This window comes from Nerophis lumbriciformis, linkage group LG05 (genome assembly GCF_033978685.3).
Source record: "Nerophis lumbriciformis linkage group LG05, RoL_Nlum_v2.1, whole genome shotgun sequence".
Lineage (NCBI taxonomy): Eukaryota > Metazoa > Chordata > Actinopteri > Syngnathiformes > Syngnathidae > Nerophis > Nerophis lumbriciformis.
The window spans coordinates 43,989,350-44,010,332 of NC_084552.2; the positions used below are offsets into that span (position 1 = coordinate 43,989,350).

At 37.4% G+C, this 20,983-nt stretch overlaps 1 protein-coding gene across 1 annotated transcript in view; it reads right to left on the reverse strand.

Moving 5' to 3' along the window:
* Positions 1-20,983, reverse strand: part of LOC133605614 (phospholipid-transporting ATPase ABCA1-like) — a 212,824-nt gene that overhangs the window by 166,588 nt on the left and 25,253 nt on the right. The window contains exon 3 of the mRNA XM_061958842.2: positions 2,891-3,018. The gene's annotated coding sequence lies outside the window, so the exon portion shown is untranslated. The remainder of the gene's footprint in view (positions 1-2,890; positions 3,019-20,983) is intronic.

Here is a 20,983-nt window from a genome sequence, read left to right on the forward strand (position 1 = left end):
ACTAGACTTCAGGCAACGTGGATCCTGTGCCTCTCCTGTCTTCCTCCAGACTCTGGGACCTCGATTTCCAAAGGAAATGCAAAATTTGCTTTCGTCAGAAAACATGACTTTGGACCACTCAGCTGCAGTCCAGCTGGTGTCGGTCCACTCTGTTTCCTGAGATCCAGGGTCAACACAGCCGTCTACCAGCAAGTTTTAGAGCACTTCATGCTTCCTGCTGCTGACCTGCTCTATGGAGATGGAGATTTCAAGTTCCAACAGGACTTGGCGCCTGCACACAGCGCAAAATCTACCCGTGCCTGGTTTACGGACCATGGTATTTCTGTTCTAAATTGGCCCGCCAACTCCCCTGACCTTAGCCCCATAGAAAATCTGTGGGGTATTGTGAAAAGGAAGATGCAGAATGCCAGACCCAAAAACGCAGAAGAGTTGAAGGCCACTATCAGAGCAACCTGGGCTCTCATAACACCTGAGCAGTGCCAGAAACTCATCGACTCCATGCCACGCCGCATTAACGCAGTAATTGAGGCAAAAGGAGCTCCAACCAAGTATTGAGTATTGTACATGCTCATATTTTTCATTTTCATACTTTTCAGTTGGCCAACATTTCTAAAAATCCCTTTTTTGTATTAGCCTTAAGTAATATTCTAATTTTGTGACACACGGAATTTTGGATTTTCATTTGTTGCCACTTCAAATCATCAACATTAAATGAAATAAACATTTGAATGCATCAGTCTGTGTGCAATGAATAAATATAATGTACAAGTTACACCTTTTGAATGCAATTACTGAAATAAATCAAGTTTTTCAAAATATTCTAATTTACTGGCTTTTACCTGTATATATATACCGTATTTTTCAGACTATAAGTCGCAGGTTTTTTTTCATAGTTTGGTGCGCGATTTATATATGTTTTTTTCCTTCTTTATTATGCATTTTCGGCAGGTGCGACTTATACTCCGGTGTGACTTATACTCCGAAAAATACGGTATATATATATATATACACACACACACACACACACACACACACACACACACACACACACACACACACACACACACACACACACACACACACACACACACACACACACACACACACACAGTACAATGTGACTTGTCAGGCCAGTGCAGAAATTTTAGCTTTCCAGATGCCATGTCTGATGTGCTGTTGTGTGTTTCACGGTGATGACGTCTTCAGTCACAGTAATGATAACTAACTCTACAAAACAATGTTTGATTATGTTTTTCACCATTAAATAATACAGCCTAATTAAGTTTGTTATGTAAAACACCAGTTTTCAGAAATGACTGCTTTACAGATGCCGTGTACGCGCATTAAAAGGTATTAATTCCATAGAAGTAAACGATAAAGGCAGCAAGACAACATAAAGAAAAACTTCTGACACTATTATGAATTTTAACTGGATTTTATATTGTTACTAAAATGTATAATGTTTTATTAAATGTTTTATGTGCTCTTGTTTTATGCTGTGCTTTTCGTTGTCCAGCACTTTTGTTCAGCTATCGCTGATGTAAGGGGCTTTACAAATCAAGTTTGAGTTTGATTGATTGAGATGACACGAAAGGCTGATACATGTGTGGCATTTGGGGGCAACCCATTACTACGCGGAAAAGAGCAAAAGACAGCACAGAAGGCTAGCATCATTTGTAAAATAATAAAAAAGCTACACTATGTAGGCCTTCTCAAGGTAGCTCCATCCATCTCTTAATGTCCCCCATGTCCTCACTGCACCAATTGTTTTCCTGTTTAGCTACAGACGGTGACACAACATCAGTAGAATATTCAGTGTGCAACTACACTAATAAACATTAAATAATAAATCTCTTGGTCAATAAACACCTCCTATACTCTTTTAGGTTCCAATATGCTGATTTTGGGATCGTGTGATCAATGTTGGTGTCTTTTTTTAAATTCGACTTATTCTATTTTTGGGGGCGGTTACTTCTTTATTATTTAAGGAAACATTAAAAAATAGTGTGTATAACAACCAGTATTTGTATTGGATATGACTGTAAAGTTTAGAGACCAGTAAGTTGTGCCAAAACTAGTGCAACATTCAACAGTTGGAGAAAGTCAAATTGCATTTTAGATTAATTCTGAAATTTCACCCTGAAGATAGATGGCTGCAACTTTTTGTGAGTAGTGTAAAAACATATATAGAATTACAATACTGCACACCTTGCGACTCAGGTAATTCACAAACGTCATTCAAAGAGATAAGAGCAAGGAGAGAACCACGGGGCTAATCATTAACAAGGAAGCAAGTTAAAGTTCACCCCCCTTTTTGGCAAATATTAGATTTTTTATTAATAAATATAGCTATAGAGTACATATATAAACATTTTTGAAGAACATTTTAAATTTTGAAAACTAAAATTTAACAATAATATAGCTATTGTGAAATGAATAATAGGACATATCAGAATGATGGAAAAAATAATACAATAAGTAAATACTCTACATAAATAAAATATAAAATAAAATAAATAATTTTGGGACTATTTTTAGTATGAAATAAATACTCTCATTCATAAACTATTTTTGGCTCGCAGCTCAATTTTTAGTGGCCCATAGTGCGTTTTTAAAATACAATTAAACATGCCGACTAAAAAACAACTCCAAAAAAAACCATAGAAAAGACAAATATTACTATATGTCACCTACTGTTTAATGTTTATTTGTCTACATGTGTTGGTTTAGGTTTACAAAATCAAAATTATCCAGATTTATTTAAAATGATCATTTTATTTTGAAATTTACACCCCCATTGGTGCAGAATGTTTTGACACCGCTGCTGTAAACTATGAATAAGCCATACTAGTAGTCAAGACAAAACAGGCAAAAGACATGACAAGCTCACCTCCTCGATGTGGATCCATCAACACATGCTGTCGACCGTGGAAGAGCTGTGCATTTAGCCACCAAAATAAAAGTCATCGAGCCTCTTTATTGCAGGAAGTCCCACCCACCTGTTGCATCTCCTTTTACCTGGAATCATAAAGTATGCAAATGACCTCTGCTCTGCTCGCTGTAGTGACTGTAACCACAGTCATTGCACACAGGCGGTGTGTGTTACAGAGCGTATTCCACATTGTAATAGAAGCAACACGCACACACACACACACACACACACACACACACACACACACACACACACACACACACACACACACACACACACACACACACACACACACACACACACACACAGACAGACAGACAGACACACGCACACTTGTTATCGTTAGGTCACATGGGGAGATGTGTGCTGACTTATTGTACAATTTCCTATACCAGGTTATATAAATATTAAATATTACCTGTATTTGCAAGCTGTCTTGAGGTTGGTAAGGTACGTGATGTGTTGATAAATGTATTTGTGCTTTCTCAGCATTACAGTCATTTGCGCACTCCTTGAATGCTAAAAAAAAAAGGCTAGTATATTGGACAATATATTTGATGTACTGAATTTACAAAAAATATTCTAAATAAAACATTTACTTATCTATACTTTTTCTATTTACAATTATAATTATTATAATTAACCCATATTTTTAATATTAATGTGATTGTCAACAAACGTATGCATTTATGCATTTTTGTGTTTTCGCAGTAGTTAAATGTGTAAATCATGGGCACAAAAAACTATAATTTTTGCTGTGTTTTGTAATTTTTCATCATTGTTTTAGGTGTGATCGTTTGTTTGTTTATTAAGATCCACATTAGCTGCTGCAATTCTTCCTAGGGTCTAAAATTTCTAAAATGTTTTTTATGTACAACATTAGGCAAAAGAGAATACACACATTTATACATGACAAACACCACCACATTCAAAATAATGCTCCACATGAATTACATACAATCTCTATATGGGATCACACTAAATACAATATTTTTACGAAACAAAAGATACAAATTATTGGCACACGATCCAGTTAAAAACCAAAACTAGACAAAAAATAAAATAAAATAAGTGTTCTTCAGTAAAATAAATATTTTACAAAAAGTTATTGAAGAAATACCCATGCTTAAAAATTGAGAAAGGGAATTCCAAGCCACCAATTAGTTAGACAAGAAAGTATTTAAAAAGCGACTTTCTGTTGACTGACGCATGGAATGTTGATGAAAGTTTCTGAAAGATTTGCCATGAATTATGATTGGCTTGTTTGTTATAATAATGTTTCGAATGCAATTAATAGTTAACCAAGCCAGCTGGGAATTAATTTGTATAACACTCTTTCTAAATGATCAATTTAGGTCGACTCGAGCAGTAGGTGTTTTTGCTCATGCTATCATTTCTGCTGCTACTGCTATTCCTGCTGCTGTCGTTGTTGTGTTGTGCGCCTAGAAAGTCTATCCAAAAATAGTGACAAAGAGCAGCTTTGTTTGACTTATGCAGGCAAAAAAGAATCCTGCTCTCATCCTAAAAGGATGGCGTAGCTCGTAGTAGCAGACCTGAACCTGTACTCCTGTGACACCCGTACAGGGAACTGAAACGTACATGTTCAAATTAGTCCACAAAACACATGTGGAATGGTTGGAGAAATTGCCATGTACCCTTCAGCACCCCGGCAATAGTGTAGAACTGGTCTCGTCTTCCCTGAGGGGACAAAAAACACATCTCCCATAGGTTTGATTATAACAGTTTCTCTCCACAGACTCTCCTCTTCAGTTGACCTCCCAGGGGGGCTAAGGAGTGTGAGTCCTATGGGTGGAACACACCCTTCTTAAAAAAAGAGGAACCACCACCCTAGTGTGCCACTCCAGTGGTACTGTCCCCAACTCCCCAGCAATTTTCAAGAGACATGTCAACCATGTCAGTCTTAAAACATGCAGAGCCTCAAGTTAAATTCTGGCTACCAGGGCCTTGCACTGGGAAATTCCGATGACCTTAGATACCTCAGTCACGGTGATGGGTTCATCTGCGTGAGCAACCTCTGGTTCGTTTTTCCCAACCCCAGGGTGCCAATCCACTATGTTGAACAAACATGCAAACATGCAGAGTCTTGAGGTATTCTGCTCGGATTTCTTCGACCCCCAGGACCTTGCCACCTGGAGTTTTCTGACTAGAGTACTTCAGATACATCAGGCCACGGTCATGTTTGTGACCTCAGACCTCACTTCCTCATTAAGAAGAACCAGCACTCTGGTGTGCCAATGTAAAAGCACCGTCTTTTTTAGGTATTCTTGGCAAATCAAATCATCGACTTTCTGCACCTTGCCACAGACTACCTGAGTAAGATAGAGTACCTCAGGCAAAGGTGTGTCAGTAGGGTTGATGAAACCCTCGACGAATTCCATCCACTGTTCACCTGAGATGGACCAAAAATTGGCTTCACTAACACCCGATGTTTTTGCTTCAGGTACCGTAGAGGCTGCACGCCATTACTTTGGCAGTTCCACAAACTAGCTAAGCTCTGTCAGGCTCCTTCTCACTGTCCACCATGTTGCTTCCTCCCTGGTCCAGGCTGTATTTCAATTGTGGGTTTTATTGTCTTGAAAAAAATACAAAAAAACAGTTTCCAAGATGCTGCAGCAGCACTCCTTCCTTGTGTTTTTATTAGTATTCCAGACGGGACGGCAGGTTTACCGATACGAGAACAGCAGGTGCACTCCGGCATTGCTGCTCCCTCGGAGCGGCAGCACATCATTAGGCCAGGCAATTATTTTGCTTCAGTGAAGGTCTCACCTGTATGTTCGGCAGCCGTATGAGAACTTAAACGAAAGCAGGAAAGAATTGTTTGAAAGTGCCCAAGGGACTTGGCGGTTTGATTACAATCATGACAGCATGCAATACATTCTACTTGTTATTATTTATCATCTCTAAATGTATGTTAATGTTCATGGAAATTCAGTTTGAAAAACTTGGAAGAAAATGGTTGTTTTGCAGCACAACCAAGTCCCAATTAGCATCAAAATAACCAGAGTTTACTTCCTGAGCACCTTCTGCATAAGAGCATCCTCCAGTTGCATACCACTCTACATTACATAGCATAGTAAACCACCCCAACCGTGTTAGTATGCATGATTGTTGCAAGAAACCTCTTAATAAATTCACTTCCCTCCTTGAGAACATTTCAACACTTGAAGTAGTTTCACGCTACATGGTCACAAACGAGGCCTACCATTGAATTAATTCTCTTCACAGGATTACCTATTCAGTAAACTACAAATCATAACAATTCCCAGAATCGACGTAAATATTCACTCCTTGTGACTATAATGTAACAAGTGCTATAATCAATCATCAATATAATGACAAAATCATAAACAGTCAAATAAATACTACTGTGTTTTGTAAATGTATATTTCATTCTTTAGTATCTTTAAGTATTTTTTTTCTGCCTTTTAAAGGGGAACTGCACTTTTTTGGGGGAATTGTGCCTATCGTTCACAATCATTATGAGAGACAAGAACACATGTCTTTTTTTGGGGGGGATTATAAAGATGATAAAAAATGCTTGGAAGATGTGGCTAATGGAAGTCACCGTTGTAGCCTTCAAAGCGCCATAAAACAATTGCAAAACCCTCCAGCAACGTTTTGTATACACACTGCAAGTCAATTTATTATGGAAATAAAAGACATGTTCAAAACAATATGTAATATGTTCAATATTTACCGTATTTTGGTCATTTTAATCAATGCCAGGACTGATTAGTCCAGCGCACTGATTTCCATTTCCATAGCAGCGCACGTCCGACTTTCGGCAACAAATTGTGTTCCTACTTCTGGATACAAAGGCTTGTGTATTCTGAACATGGCAGAATCAATAACAGACAATGAAGACAACTCTTTTTGGACAAATGAGGATTCATATCCTTATCTTTTTGAAGCTGGATATAAGGAGGATGAACTGCTGCTTCTAGAAGCAAGCGCAAAGGAAACGTGAGATGTTGGAGCAGACGCAAGTCGAGAGAGTGAGGTGAAAGTGATGACGCACGTCTGATCTAACTTTTTTGGAAACTTTCCAGTCGAGTTCGACAAATCAGGAGTAAACACACGACCTCCATATTTCAATGTGTACTCTATAGATGAGGGGTGCAACTGCAGACTGGGGGCGGGCTGATGTGTTTCTCTTAAATCAAATGTTTCAGTATTTTGTTTTAAACACCACTTTGACTTTGTTTTTGCCTTCTTATGAAGGTCAAAATAGTTCAAATATTCATGAAAATAACTTACCGATAACGTCTCGGTGCTACCTAGTGCTAAGTTGTATACTTTATTCTGCTCCTTTAGGGGGTTTATCGGACCGCTCTAAAATTATGACATACTGATGACATTAAATCGTAAAACATTTACGATTTTTTTCTCAATGCATGTAGGCGAAGCAAGGTGCATTGAAGAGAATCAGATAGCCACCACATTTTATAAGTTGGTATTTTTCCCTATATGTTTTTTTGACAACAATTACCGGTACCCTAATTTTAGCCTTGAACACAATGCTTAGTGTGTAAAAAATGTTGTTCATGTATTAAAACGGAGGGTGTGTTAAAAGCAACTACAAGGAAAGTCTCGGACACAATAATTACATTCAAATCCTGTTTTACACACAGCCGTTGTGTCGGCTGACCTTTTCCAAGCGGGTTTCAAAACGGCGCTTTCCAACGAGCCTATTTATTTGAATGCATCAGGAGGTCGCCGTGCTTCATTCGGCATTCAGACAGCGCAGAAAGAGTTTTCAATCTGGTGTACAAAAGGCAGGCCCTTCAAGAGTAAACGCTTGCACTGAATAGCATCTAAAGTCCCCCCGCCCCCGAAGGAAAGACAGCTTAAAAATGGCCTAAAATACATATATTGTTAGGTGACCGTCAGATACAAATGGAATGGAAAAAATGTGTGCTATGGAATAATATTCAGAGGTTTTGTATATTTCCCAGCAATTCTCCCTGATTTTTTCAAATTAAGTTGCAAATAAAGAGGTATTTAAGAAACGTCATCAGTTTTTTTCTATAATGGGCATGCAAACAAAAAGCATATGCTTTGTAAAAGAGCTTCATCTATAAGATTTGGATAGTTTTTAAATGCAAATTATTAAAACATTTGTTAATAATAACACTGTAAAGAAAATGTATGTTACTGTTGATAGGTTGCTGTTTGAGAAGCTAGTGGTTTGTTTGTTTTTAGGAGCATTTATACTTTTAAATGGAAGCAAATTTCAAACATATTCAGTAGCATATTCCTTACTTACAAAGACTGCTATATTAAAAATATTATTTATGAAAGTATGACTTAAGACACTTAAGATGCAGGGAAATGTCAACAATCCTTGTCTTGCTGCTTCATCTCATCAACAAAAATGGGTCTTATGCTTTCGATCTTTTACAGCCTGGAGCTCCAGTGTAGCGTAACTGACCTGTGTAGCTACTGGAAATAACATTGCATGACAAAGTCAATGCCGGAGGACTGACAAAAAATGGGCAGCTTGTTTATGCATCTGCATGCAGGGCATTTTTTGTACTGTACTACCGATTTAAGGGGTGAAGATAAGTCATTGCCTTAGCACAGCAAATATATTCTACTGTATATCTGCAATGCACCACAGTGCACACAGTAGAAACTTATTGCATGTGCATATTTAGACTGTACATATATGTACGTACATACATACATACATATTTTTATTTATTTATTTATTTTTCCTACCTTCAAGGTACTCAAAGTGCCTTGACACCATTTTCACATTCATACACACACACTGATGGTGGGAGCTGCCAAGCAAGGCGCTAACGACTCATCAGGAGCAAGGGTGAATGGGTGAGGTTTCTTGCCCAAAGACACAACAAACGTGACTAGGAGAGATTACATACATACAAACATACACACAGTGTGTGTATATAAATACTTACTCCCGATTAATCGCATTTTGTTCATAGTTAACTCAAAATTAATCGCAATAATAGCAAGTAGGTATTATTTTTCATCATTAATAAGGGTACCCTAGACAGATGATTTTCAGGTTGGACACACCTTCTCATTCAATGCGTTGTCTTTATTTCCATGACTATTTACATTGTAGATTGTCACTGAAGGCATCAAAACTAAGAATGAACACATGTGGAGTTATGTACTTAACAAAAAAAGGGGAAATAACTGAAAACATGTTTTATATTCTAGTTTCTTCAAATTAGCCACCCTTTGCTCGGATTACTTTTTTGCACACTCTTCGCATTCTCTCGATGAGCTTCAAGAGGTATTCACCTGAAATGGTTTTCACGGTTTTGATGCCTTCAGTGACAATCTACAATGTAAATAGTCATGAAAATAAAGAAAATGCATTGAAATGAGAAGGTGTGTCCAAACTTTTGGCCTGTACTTTACTAATTACACACGCACACACAGACTCTTGGTCAAACGTTTACATACACTTGTAAAGAACATAATGTCATGGCTGTCTTGAGTTTCCAATAATTTCTACAACTGTGCTCAAGACCCAACCTCCAGGCTGATGATTTTAGGTTGTCCTGAAGAATTTGGAGGTAATCCTCTTTTTTAATTGTCCCATTTACTCTCTGTAAAGCAAAACAGGCCCAGAGCAAAATACTACCACCACCATGCTTGACGGTGTTCCTGGGATTAAAGACCTCACCTTTTCTCCTCCAAACATTTTGCTGGGTATAGTGGCCCAACCGCGCAATTTTTGTTTCATCTGACCACAGAACTTTCCTCCAGAAGGTCTTATCTTTGTCCATGTGATGTCAGATGAAACAAAAATTTAGCTGTTTGGGTCTTGGGCGCAGTTGGGTGTTCCAACAGGAAAATGACCCCAAATACACGTCAAAAGTGGTAAAGGAATGGCTAAATCAGGATAGAATTAAGGTTTTAGAATAGCCTTCCCAAAGTCCTGACTTAAACGTGTGGACAATGCTGAAGAAACAAGTCCATGTCAGAAAACCAACACATTTAGTTGAAATGCACCAATTTTGTCAAGAAGAGTGGTCAAAAATTCAACCAGGAGCTTGCTAGAAGCTTGTGGATGGCTACCAAAAGTGCCTTATTGCAGTGAAACTTGCCAAGGGACATTTAACCAAATATTATCATTGCTGTATGTATACTTTTGACCCAGCAGATTGTGTCACATTTTCAGTAGACCCATAATAAATTCATAAAAGAACCAAACTTCATGAATGTTTTTTGTGACCAACAAGTATGTGCTCCAATCACTCTATCACAAAAAAATAAGAGTTGTAGAAATTATTGGAAACTCAAGACAGCCATGACTTTATGTTTTTTATAAGTGTATGTAAACTTTTGACCATGACTGTATGTATATATATATATATATATATATATATATATATATATATATATATATATATATATATAAAAAATATACACATACATACATGTGTAATTTAAATAAAACCCTCAAACCCCCTACCACCCAAGCCACCCTATATATATATATATATATATATATATATATAATACATCAATTAATGTATTTGAAAAATTGCATCTTTCTTTGGCGATAGAAATATAGAAATGCGAGTTAAAAACAAGCAGGAAAAAGACGCAGCAAAAAATAAATAGTTGATGAGTGCAGTGTGAAGTAATGTATGGCGTATCCCGTGGGGCTGCTCGACTGCTAATATATCTGCTGTGGCAGTATGGCCTTTGTATACACACGGTGTCCCTTGCTTTGACTAATGCTGCTGTCTCGTCTCCCGCAGGATACGGACAGCAGCGCAATTTAAAATGGATGAAATTTGTATCTTCTGCATTCTTTTCTTTGGGGAGAACAACATTTTTAGCCATACAGGATAATTTCACTATTACTTGACAGGTGGGTGAATATATTGCCAAGACCTGGATGGATCATGCAAATGATACCAAAACTACTAAACTTGTGATTTACAAGGTCCCGGAAGTTGCCAACTCTCCAGAGTGTTATAAAAAGATACAGCCAGATAGGAGCCTCTTTGTCATCGTGACAATGTGCACAGTGTACAAATACACAATAACAAAAAGTGTACAGTAGTTTTATTGGACCGGGATCAACTTTAATACTGAAATGTTTTTATACTGAGAATCAAGGGTGTGACCTCCCCTGTATACCTTGAGTTACAGGTCATTGTTGGGTGGATTTGATGTAAATTTAGAAAACAACATTTGCTATATATATATATATATATATATATATATATATATATATATATATATATATATATATATATATATATATATATATATATATATATTTATTTGGTGACAAATCGATATAATCAAAGCTGTCAGCAAACACAAGGGTTGTGTGTAAAGGAGGATTTGAACCTTCTGGATTAGGAGAGCCTAAACCTTTTGTTTCCAAGGGCCATCGTGAAAATGTGTCTCTGGGCCAAGGCTGCACACAGCTATTTCAAGCGTGAAATATAAATAGCCTAAATGTAAATAATAAAGTCCCTTTAATTAGTGCAAAGTGTGACAAAATAACAATCAATCCTTAAGGATAACAAACAATAATTACAATCACACATCCAAACAATAGTGCACAATCTCAACAAAAACATACATCTTCAACACTGCAAACAGCTAGTGGGACGCATGAAGCTCAGTTTTTGACATTACTAGCCTTTCAATGTTAGGTTGCAGATGGTTGACTGACAAATGAGGTATGTCATGGAGATGTGAGTCAGTTTGAGTAACTCTTAGTCTGGAGTTGCTGATGTTCATGACACTAAAAGTCTGCTCACAGATGTAAGTGCTGCCAAACAATGAAAGTGTCACCTGTGCGTGTTTCTTAATGGGTGGATACCTTTGTATTGAGACCAACTCTCTATAGAAATCCTCCAGATTCAGTGACATTCATTTATTCTTTAGCTTAGTATTATATTGAAAGTCAATCAACGCAATCCAAATGTGGTCTGGGACATAGTTGCGTTGATTGACTTTCAATATAATACTAAGCTAAAGAATACATTAATGTAATCGATTACGTCGATATTTCTTGGCATCACATCTTCTTTTGTTTTTAAAAAATGTATGTTATGTTTATAAACTCAGGAAATATGTCCCTGGACACATGAGGACTTCGAATATGACCAATGTATGATCCTATAACTACTTGGTATCGGATTGATACCCAAATTTGTGGTATCATCCAAAACTACTGTAAAGTATCAAACAACAGAAGAATAAGTGATTATTACATTTTAACATAAGTGTTAAAGAGTTGTTAAAAGAGAAAGTAAGCAGACATTAACAGTAAATGAACAAGTAGATTAATAATTAATTTTCTACCACTTGTCCTTAATAATTTTGAAAAAATAATAGAATGGAAAATGACACAATATGTTACTGCATATGTCAGCAAACTAATTAGGAGCCTTTGTTTGCTTACTTACTAATAAAAGACAAGTTGTCTTGTATGTTCACTATTTTATATAAGGACAAACTTGCAATAAGAAACTTTTGTTTAATGTACCCTAAGATTTTTTGTTAAAATAAAGCCAATAATGTATTTTTTTGTGGTCACCTTTATTTAGAAAAGTACTGAAAAGTACCGAAAAGTATCGAAATATTTTTGGTACCAGGTACCAAAATATTGGTATCGGGACAACACTAGTCTCCACCAAAGTGTACCAGCACGCATGATGGATATACCTAGATATTTGTGCTTTAGAAAGGACGGGTCAATGGGAAAGGATGGGGTATTATATTTAAGAAAAGTATAAATGCAGAGAGATATAATTAAAATACCTCTCTTGAATCCTTAAAGCAGTGGCTCTTAACCTTGTTGGAGTTACCGAACCCCACCAGTTTCATATGCGCATTCACCGAACCCTTCTTTAGTGAAAAAAAATAATTAAAAAAAATGTTTTAATTCAAGATAAAGTTATATGTTTTTGGTAACACTTTAGTATGGGGAACATATTCTAAGTAACAAACACTTAATTTAGAGTTATTTGGACACTAGGGGAACATATGCTAAGTAATAAAGACTTAATTTAGAGTTATTTGGTTAGGGTTAGAGGGTTAGGGTTATAATAAGGCCATGCCGAATAAGGCATTAATAAGAACTTAATAATGACTAGTTAAGAGCCAATATGTTACTAATTTGCATGTTAATAAGCAACTAATTAATGGTGAATATGTTCCCCATACTAAAGCGTTACCATATTTTTTTTACTGGTGCATAAAATGAACCGTGCATGAACATCACCTTGTTCAAAGAACAAAACCAACACAGTGCATAAACTCACAACAAATGACACACCTGCAAATCAGTGTGACTTCTGCTGTTGCCGTATCCGTAATACGCCGATAAGGAGAAGTTTGTATTTACACGATGAGTCGGGTGTGTCTTGACCTCCGCCGAACCCCTGAGGCCGACTCACCGAACCCTTAGGGTTCGATCGAACCCAGGTTAAGAACCACTGCCTTAAAGTGATTCTCTCATCTCAGATTAATTTTAATATTGTTGTTTTATATTGTCCTCTCCATGTGTTGCTTTACAAAATGTTATGAGACAGCTTGACTCTGATAATGAAACAATAGGGTATAGTGACTTCAATAGCAACTGGTCAGATAAGACCCATCCATCCATCCATTTCCTACCGCTTGTCCCAATAAACAAAAATGCAAAAATAAACATTAATTGACATGACATTTACTAATAAACCAGCTCGAATAACAAAAAAATATAATTTAATCACTGGAGTATCAGACCATAACATGACACTCTCCGTCAGAAACTGTCAAAACTGCATTATTTTAATAAAAGTATTCAGACAAAATAAAGATTATCATCCTCAAATCAAAAATTCAGCAATTCTAACATAAATTTAAATATATTGACTGAAAACATGAACAAATTGGATAGGTGTTGTGAAATCATGAATTGTTCAATTGTAAAAATAAGTACAAAAATACACCAAAAACATTTAGGATAAACAGAGGAAAGTTACTACTTTTGTCAGGTGTGGTTTTAGTTTGGTAGCCGAGATGCAGGGAAAAGGCGTCATGGCGGTCAAAAGTCTTTAATGTCTGCTGTGAAACAAATAAGCACAGAAGTAGTTCTTCAAAGATGTCTCAGCGGGAGGAAGACAAAAGGGAAAAACTAAGGGTACCGGCAAAATAGACTACTTTACAAGTATGAAAAAATAAAGAAAAGACTCTTGGCAAAGCCACAATGCTCTATCCTAAACTACCTTTAACGAACAAAAAGATACTTATCACGGACCTCCGAGGAAAGGGCAGGAAGATGAAAGACAGGCAAATGATCCAACATCTTCCTACTGCTAGCCTCCTCTTTAAATAAACGGACGATTAGTGATGGGAAGCAGGTGTGGGTCGTGCCTACGCCCATCTGCAGTAACTAAGGAAACAGAACACCAAATTAGAAGTAGCAAAAAGAACACCAAGGAGTCAAGAGGCACACTTGGTGTGATAGCCTTACCATGGTTTACTAAAGATATACTCAAACTGATGAAGCGAAGAGATCTGGCTTTAAAAACTTCATTAACCACAAAATATAAACTGATTGGCTAATCTGCGAAAGCCTGAGGATTAAAGTGTTCTGGAATCTGGAATTATGCAAAGCAAAGGCTTCATACTGTACAAAACTAATAGCAATTGCAAAGGGCAACAGTGAATTCCTGTGGAAACACTAAACTAACAAATCATGCAGTCAAAAATGATAAAGGAACTGAAAATAATTAATATCTCAGATAATGCCACATAGATGTAATTCGGATTTTATACAGTCAGTAAAATAATTACAGTGCCTCTTTTGTAATTAATGACAACAGTATGTATGAAATTATCACATCCCTTTTGTATTAGGGAGGCCACTGAAGCACAAGTAGCATAAGTTGTGGAGAAACTGTCTAACTCTAGAGCAAAATACATTTCTAACTTATACAACAATAAAGTCATGTATTAATCATTTATCTTTTCAGGCCAGTAAACTCCCCAACATCAGGGAAAAAGCTGTAATTACCCCAATATTCAAAGCAGCAACACCTAATGATCCTGTTAGTTATCGCCCTATTTCTATTATACCTGTTTTATCAAAAGTATTGGAGAAGATAGTAGCAGCACCGTTGACTGATTGTTTGGAATACAATCAACTTCTTTAGTTTTACACCAAAGTACTCGACAGAGATAGCAAACTCCTATCTCAGTGAAAACCTGAAGTGCTCTATGGATGGTGGACATGTTGTGAGGGTGGTGTTTCTTGACCTAAAAAAAGGCATTTGGGACAGTCAACCACAGCATTCTCTTAAATCTTGAAATGTATTGGTTTGGGTCTTCTCTTAACCAAGTAAAGTCATATTTTTTCAATCATGAAATGGTAATACCCCCAAGGATCATTACTTGATCCACTCATATTTAGCCTTTATTAAGTGACTTTCCTTCATGTTGCCCAGCAACCACCTGCCAACTTTATGCAGATAATGTGGTTAAAAACAGCAGCCAAGTCACCTAGCAAGGCTACAGAGGTCCTAACAAGATGCATCAATGGCTGCAAAATAATCATCTTAAATCTGACTTTAAAAAAATATCTATACAGTGCATCCGGAAAGTATTCACAGCGCTTCACTTTTTCCACATTTTGTTATGTTACAGCCTCATTCCAAAATGGATCAATTTATTTTTGTCCTCAAATTCTACAACAACCCCGCCCCAAAACCTGAACACCACACATTTTACTCAAACAGCAACAATGCAAAAATATTATCCATTTTAAAAATAAATGTGTTCATAAATACATCTCCTTCACGACGGACGCATGAACATTTTGTGCGAGTGTGACAGAGGCCAGTCAACTTAAATGTAAATATGTGGGCATAATCTTAGACCCACAACTTACATTTGAAAAGCACATAGGGTGTTAAAAATAGCAAAAAGTAACTTAAACTGTTTTAAGCTATTGAGAAGTGTCAACCCCATTCCAGCAGCTAAGATGTTCATGCATGCCCTGATTTTTTCTCATCTTTCCCTTTTGTGTAACAACTTTACAAGATCCAGCCCGAGGATCTCTTCCAAGGTACATTTAAAGACATAACAGTAATGGCTAACAAGCAGCATGACGATTGGGAACGGCAAAATATCACTCAGAACTTGCAGAATCAATCAATGAATCAATCAAAGTTTATTTATATAGCCCTTAATCACAAGTGTCTCAAAGGGCTGCACAAGCCACAACGAAATCCTCGGCTCAGATCCCACACCAGGGCAAGAAAAAACTCAATGGGATACAATGATAAAAACTCAGAAGAACTACATTTAGACAATCTGCCTTTTCCATCTCAGGCTGTCATCTATGGAATAGATTACCAACATAAATCTACTTATTTTCAGATACAAATGTGTTCAAAATAAAGGTTACGCGTTGGTTAAAAAGAAAATAAATCTGTACACATTAACTTAGCCCTAGTTATTCTTGCTTTTTTAACATCCATCCATCCATTTCCTACCGCTTATTCCCTTCGGGGTCGCTGGAGCCTATCTCAGCTACAATCGGGCGGAAGGCGGGGTACACCCTGGACAAGTCGCCACCTCATCGCAGGGCCAACACAGATAGACAGACAACATTCACACTCACATTCACACACTAGGGCCAATTTAGTGTTGCCAATCAACCTATCCCCAGGTGCATGTCTTTGGAGGTGGGAGGAAGCCGGAGTACCCGGAGGGAACCCACGCAGTCACGGGGAGAACATGCAAACTCCACACAGAAAGATCCCGAGCCTTGGATTGAACCCCAGACTACTCAGCACCTTCGTATTGTGAGGCAGACGCACTAACCCCTCTTCCACCGTGCTGCCCGCTTTTTTAACATCTTACCTTGTATTTTGTATTTTATTTCACTGTGTGATAGTTTAGTAATTTGACTGATTGTATGGTGTATTAAGAGTATGTTATCTTGCATGTTATTTTGTTTTATGTAAAAAAAAATACTCGACTGGCCAATTTGGACTCATTTTGCCCTACTTTGGGCACCTCTGTTCTAGAGGTTTCTTATACCTAAATGTGGATGCATGAACAACATTTACATAGGTTACTTTTTGCGTTAAAGTTTATGTATGGGTAAGCTTTTATTAAAAATGTCAGGACACAACCATCTTATTAAAATAATTGGTAGGCTGCAGCACCCCCTGCGACCCCGAAAGGGACAAGCGGTAGAAAATGGATGAAAATGGATAAGAATGGATAAGAATGTAAACGCTTGACAATTACATGTCATCCGTATGTCTACACTGTTCAAATTTGAGGGATTTTTAAAATGAACTCTATAAAAATCTGAAAACTGCGAGCAGAGAAACTCTTTAACGAATATAGGTAGTGTAGATTAAACCTTACACTAACGATTCCAAAGTGGTTTCATACCTTTCTCAGGGCCAGAAAGGACGAGGTAATGTCAAGGCTACAAAAGCACGTACATTCAACGCTGCTACTTTTGTAGCGTCCAGCGATTATAAGCGACTTCACGGCTAATATAACCAACGCTTTGGAAAAATGTTTTTGTTCACAGGCCGCCTGGCCGAAAACGACGTCTCGTCTGAGCGCGAAGCGTATTTGTCACAAGTAATTAATTCCTCCTCCATAAAAACATCCAGTGGGGATGATGGGAAAAGGTGGCGTCATTAACCTTCCACTAAGCTTCCACAAGAACAAGAACGTTTTTGCAACAGGTCCTTAAAAACATCAACGCACTCCTGTCATATAGAGGATCTTTGACTTGTGTTTTTGTGTAAGTCCTTAAAAATTGAAAGAGTGGGAACAGAAGCTATTTACTTTCCACATTTGTAGAAGAGAGTCAGTTTTGGCGGTTCAAGTCCAAACATTTCATCCTCCCTGATGTCTTCCCCGCTCCCACAAGACGAGTCGAGAAGCCTTCGTCTTTCTGCCGGTTTCTTCTCTTCTCTTTATCCCGCACTCAACTTAGTCTTTCTGCCCGTTTCTTCTAAATTGACATTTCACGCTGCTTAATCTCAGAGGAGGTACAAGTGGTGCATTCCATCACACTGACTGATATGAGAAGCCCACAGACCTCCTTTCTTCTTTTTTTTTTTAAACAGGGACATGAGAGACAGAATCAAATAAATAAATCTCCCAGTAGCAGCAGTGACAGCAAAAAATGTCTTTTTTTTTGTTTTTTTCCCCTGCAATTCAGCTAAAAAGGCTCTCACCTCCTCGTCATTTTTGGTGTAAGGCAGGAATGAGCTAAGGAGCAGTTTGACAGCTAAAGTTGCAGACATTTTGTGCTCTAGGGACAAAATGTGAGACAGACTTTGAGCTGAGGTTGAGATTATAACCCTCAAACAAGGTTGTCACAGCTTTAATAGCCGTGTCAACATTTGCATTGGTGGAGGACGATCCTTCCCAAAGACAGTTTAAAGCATTTAAAACCATGTCATTGGTTAAGCCATTTGAGGTAAATCTGAATGTTTAAAATTTAAATAAATATCCACTCTGTTATTAATAAAATCAACAATTGTTATAACTTATTATTTCATATTGTATTCAATTTTTTTCCCCTTTTTAGCCAATAGTTAAGAAAAAACTTCTTTCTCTAAAATATTAGACAAATTACACAATTTTTCATAAAATGTCATCATCTATGCCAGTAGGATCCAAAGTGTGGTATGGGGGCCATTTGCGGGCCGCAACTTGAATTTTGTTTGCTCGCAGCATATTGTCAATGTGACACTCGGGCCGCATTGTAGCGGTAGTTGTCATGATCTCAAGGTGCAGGAGACAGCGTGCAGGTAAAACTGTATTTAATATATGAAGAAAAAAAACCTGGTGCAGCTGGGAGTGCACCCGAAGCATAGTAAAAGCTATGCAATACAAAAAAAACCCAGCTAAACAGGCTACTATTTAAACTCAAAAGAAAGCTAAAAGACCGCACCAGTTTACATATGAAAAGGCATACAAAAGCAATGTTCCAGCACCAGCCGGCAGCAACGGCTGAACCTAATTATACTTGATTGCAAAATGAGAACAGGTACACTGGCCAAAGTAAAATGCTGCAAAGACAAGAGCGTGAAATGGAAACTAGAAATTAAGAGCACTGGACAGGGACTAACATTAATGAAAGGAAGAACCTTTATAAAACTAAAAACAAGGCATGACCTGTTGCTACAGGTCAGGACAGTTACACATGTAGGAAAAAATAACAAAAAGATGTAATGTAATGAAAAAACGCTGAAATGTTGATACCAATAACTTATTATGACGTGCTTTGTCACCTATCACATTGTTCACGAGGTTTTGCAGTCTCGCTACGTTGTGATGTCACAGCAAGGTGTATTTACTTATTTGGACATTAAAGTTAAGCTCTCAGACAGAGTTTGAGGAGCTTCTAAGATAAAATAGTATTTTCATCAAATAGTGGCATGCGCATAATAACATGCGACATGCAGTGACATAAATGCTGATATGCTTTAGATGCACTTATTGAATACATTTGTGAGTGTGCTGGTGTTCCTAATGTGACCAGGTGAATCTATATCGCGTTTATTTTCGACCAGGTCTGTAAAAGAGATAGAGGTGGCGACTACAAGATAAATATTTAAACAGTCAATATTTTCAAAAGATAAATTATGATACTTTCACAAAGGAAGGGGCGTGGTTTCATTTGCAACCGGGGATGCCTCCAAAAATTAACATCTTGCAAAAAGACTCAAATAACAGGATGAAAAAGTGACTGTGGAGCAAAGGTTACACAAAATGTACACCAAAACATATCCAATACAAATCATCCGAACCACAAGAAAGTGTTTTCAATATAGATTAAAATCATCATAGGTCTCCCTTTAAATAAATATGATATCTGATTTTGTTTAGTTTTTTTACTAAATAAAATAGTTATGTAAATGGCCTACACATTTTGGAACAAGTTTGAACACCCCTGAAGTATGCTGTGTATTTCTGGGGTTGCAATAGTGTTTTTCAACCTTTTTTGAGCCAAGGCGCATATTTGTCATTGAAAAAATGCGGAGGCACACCACCAGCAGAAATCATTAAAAAATTCAACTCAGTAACAATAAAAAGTCGTTGTCGCAATTGTTGGATATGAATTCAAACCATAACCAACTATGCATCAATATAGCTCGTGTCTCAAAGTAGGTGTACTGTCACGACCGGTCACATTACGACGTGACTTATTTTGAGTTTTTTGCTGTTTTCCCGTGCGTAGTGTTTTAGTTATTGTCTTGCGCTCCTATTTTGGTGGCTTTTCCTGTTTTGTCGGTATTTTCCTGTTGCAGTTTCATGTATTGCTTTGAGCGATATTCCCCGCATCTTCTTTGTTTTAGCAATCAAGAATATTTCAGTTGTTTTTATCCTTCTTTGTGGGGACATTGTTGATTGTCATGTCATGTACGGATGTACATTGTGGACGCCGTCTCTGCTCCACACGCTGTAAGTCTTTGCTGTCGTCCAGCATACTGTTTTTGTTTACTTTGTAGCCAGTTCAGTTTTAGTTTTCGCCATCCCTAAGCTTTAATGCCTTTTCTTAGGGGCACTCACCTTTTGTTTATTTTTGGTTTAAGTATTAGATACCTTTTTACCTGCACACTGCCTCCCGCTGTCGTCTGCATATTATGATCACGACAAACCATCGTCGTCTCACACGACGTGTTCCCGACATCTACAAAGCAATTAGCTAACGGCTGTCACCTACTGATATGGAAGAGTATTACACGGATACTCTGCTGAGATCTAGACAGTACCGACACTCAACAACGGCACATTATTTGCGGATTATAATTACTGGTTTGCAAAAAATATTTTTAACCCATATAGGTGAATATACATAATCTCCCACGGCACACCAGACTGTATCTCACTGCACACTAGTGTGCCGCGGCACAGTGGTTGAAAAACACTGACCTAGATAATGTAGGTTTGTAATATATCAAACATACTGTATGTGTTTTAACTGTCACTTTCCATAGAGAATCAGAGTGATTTGAGGTTAGCAAACACACGTCCTATTCCTGT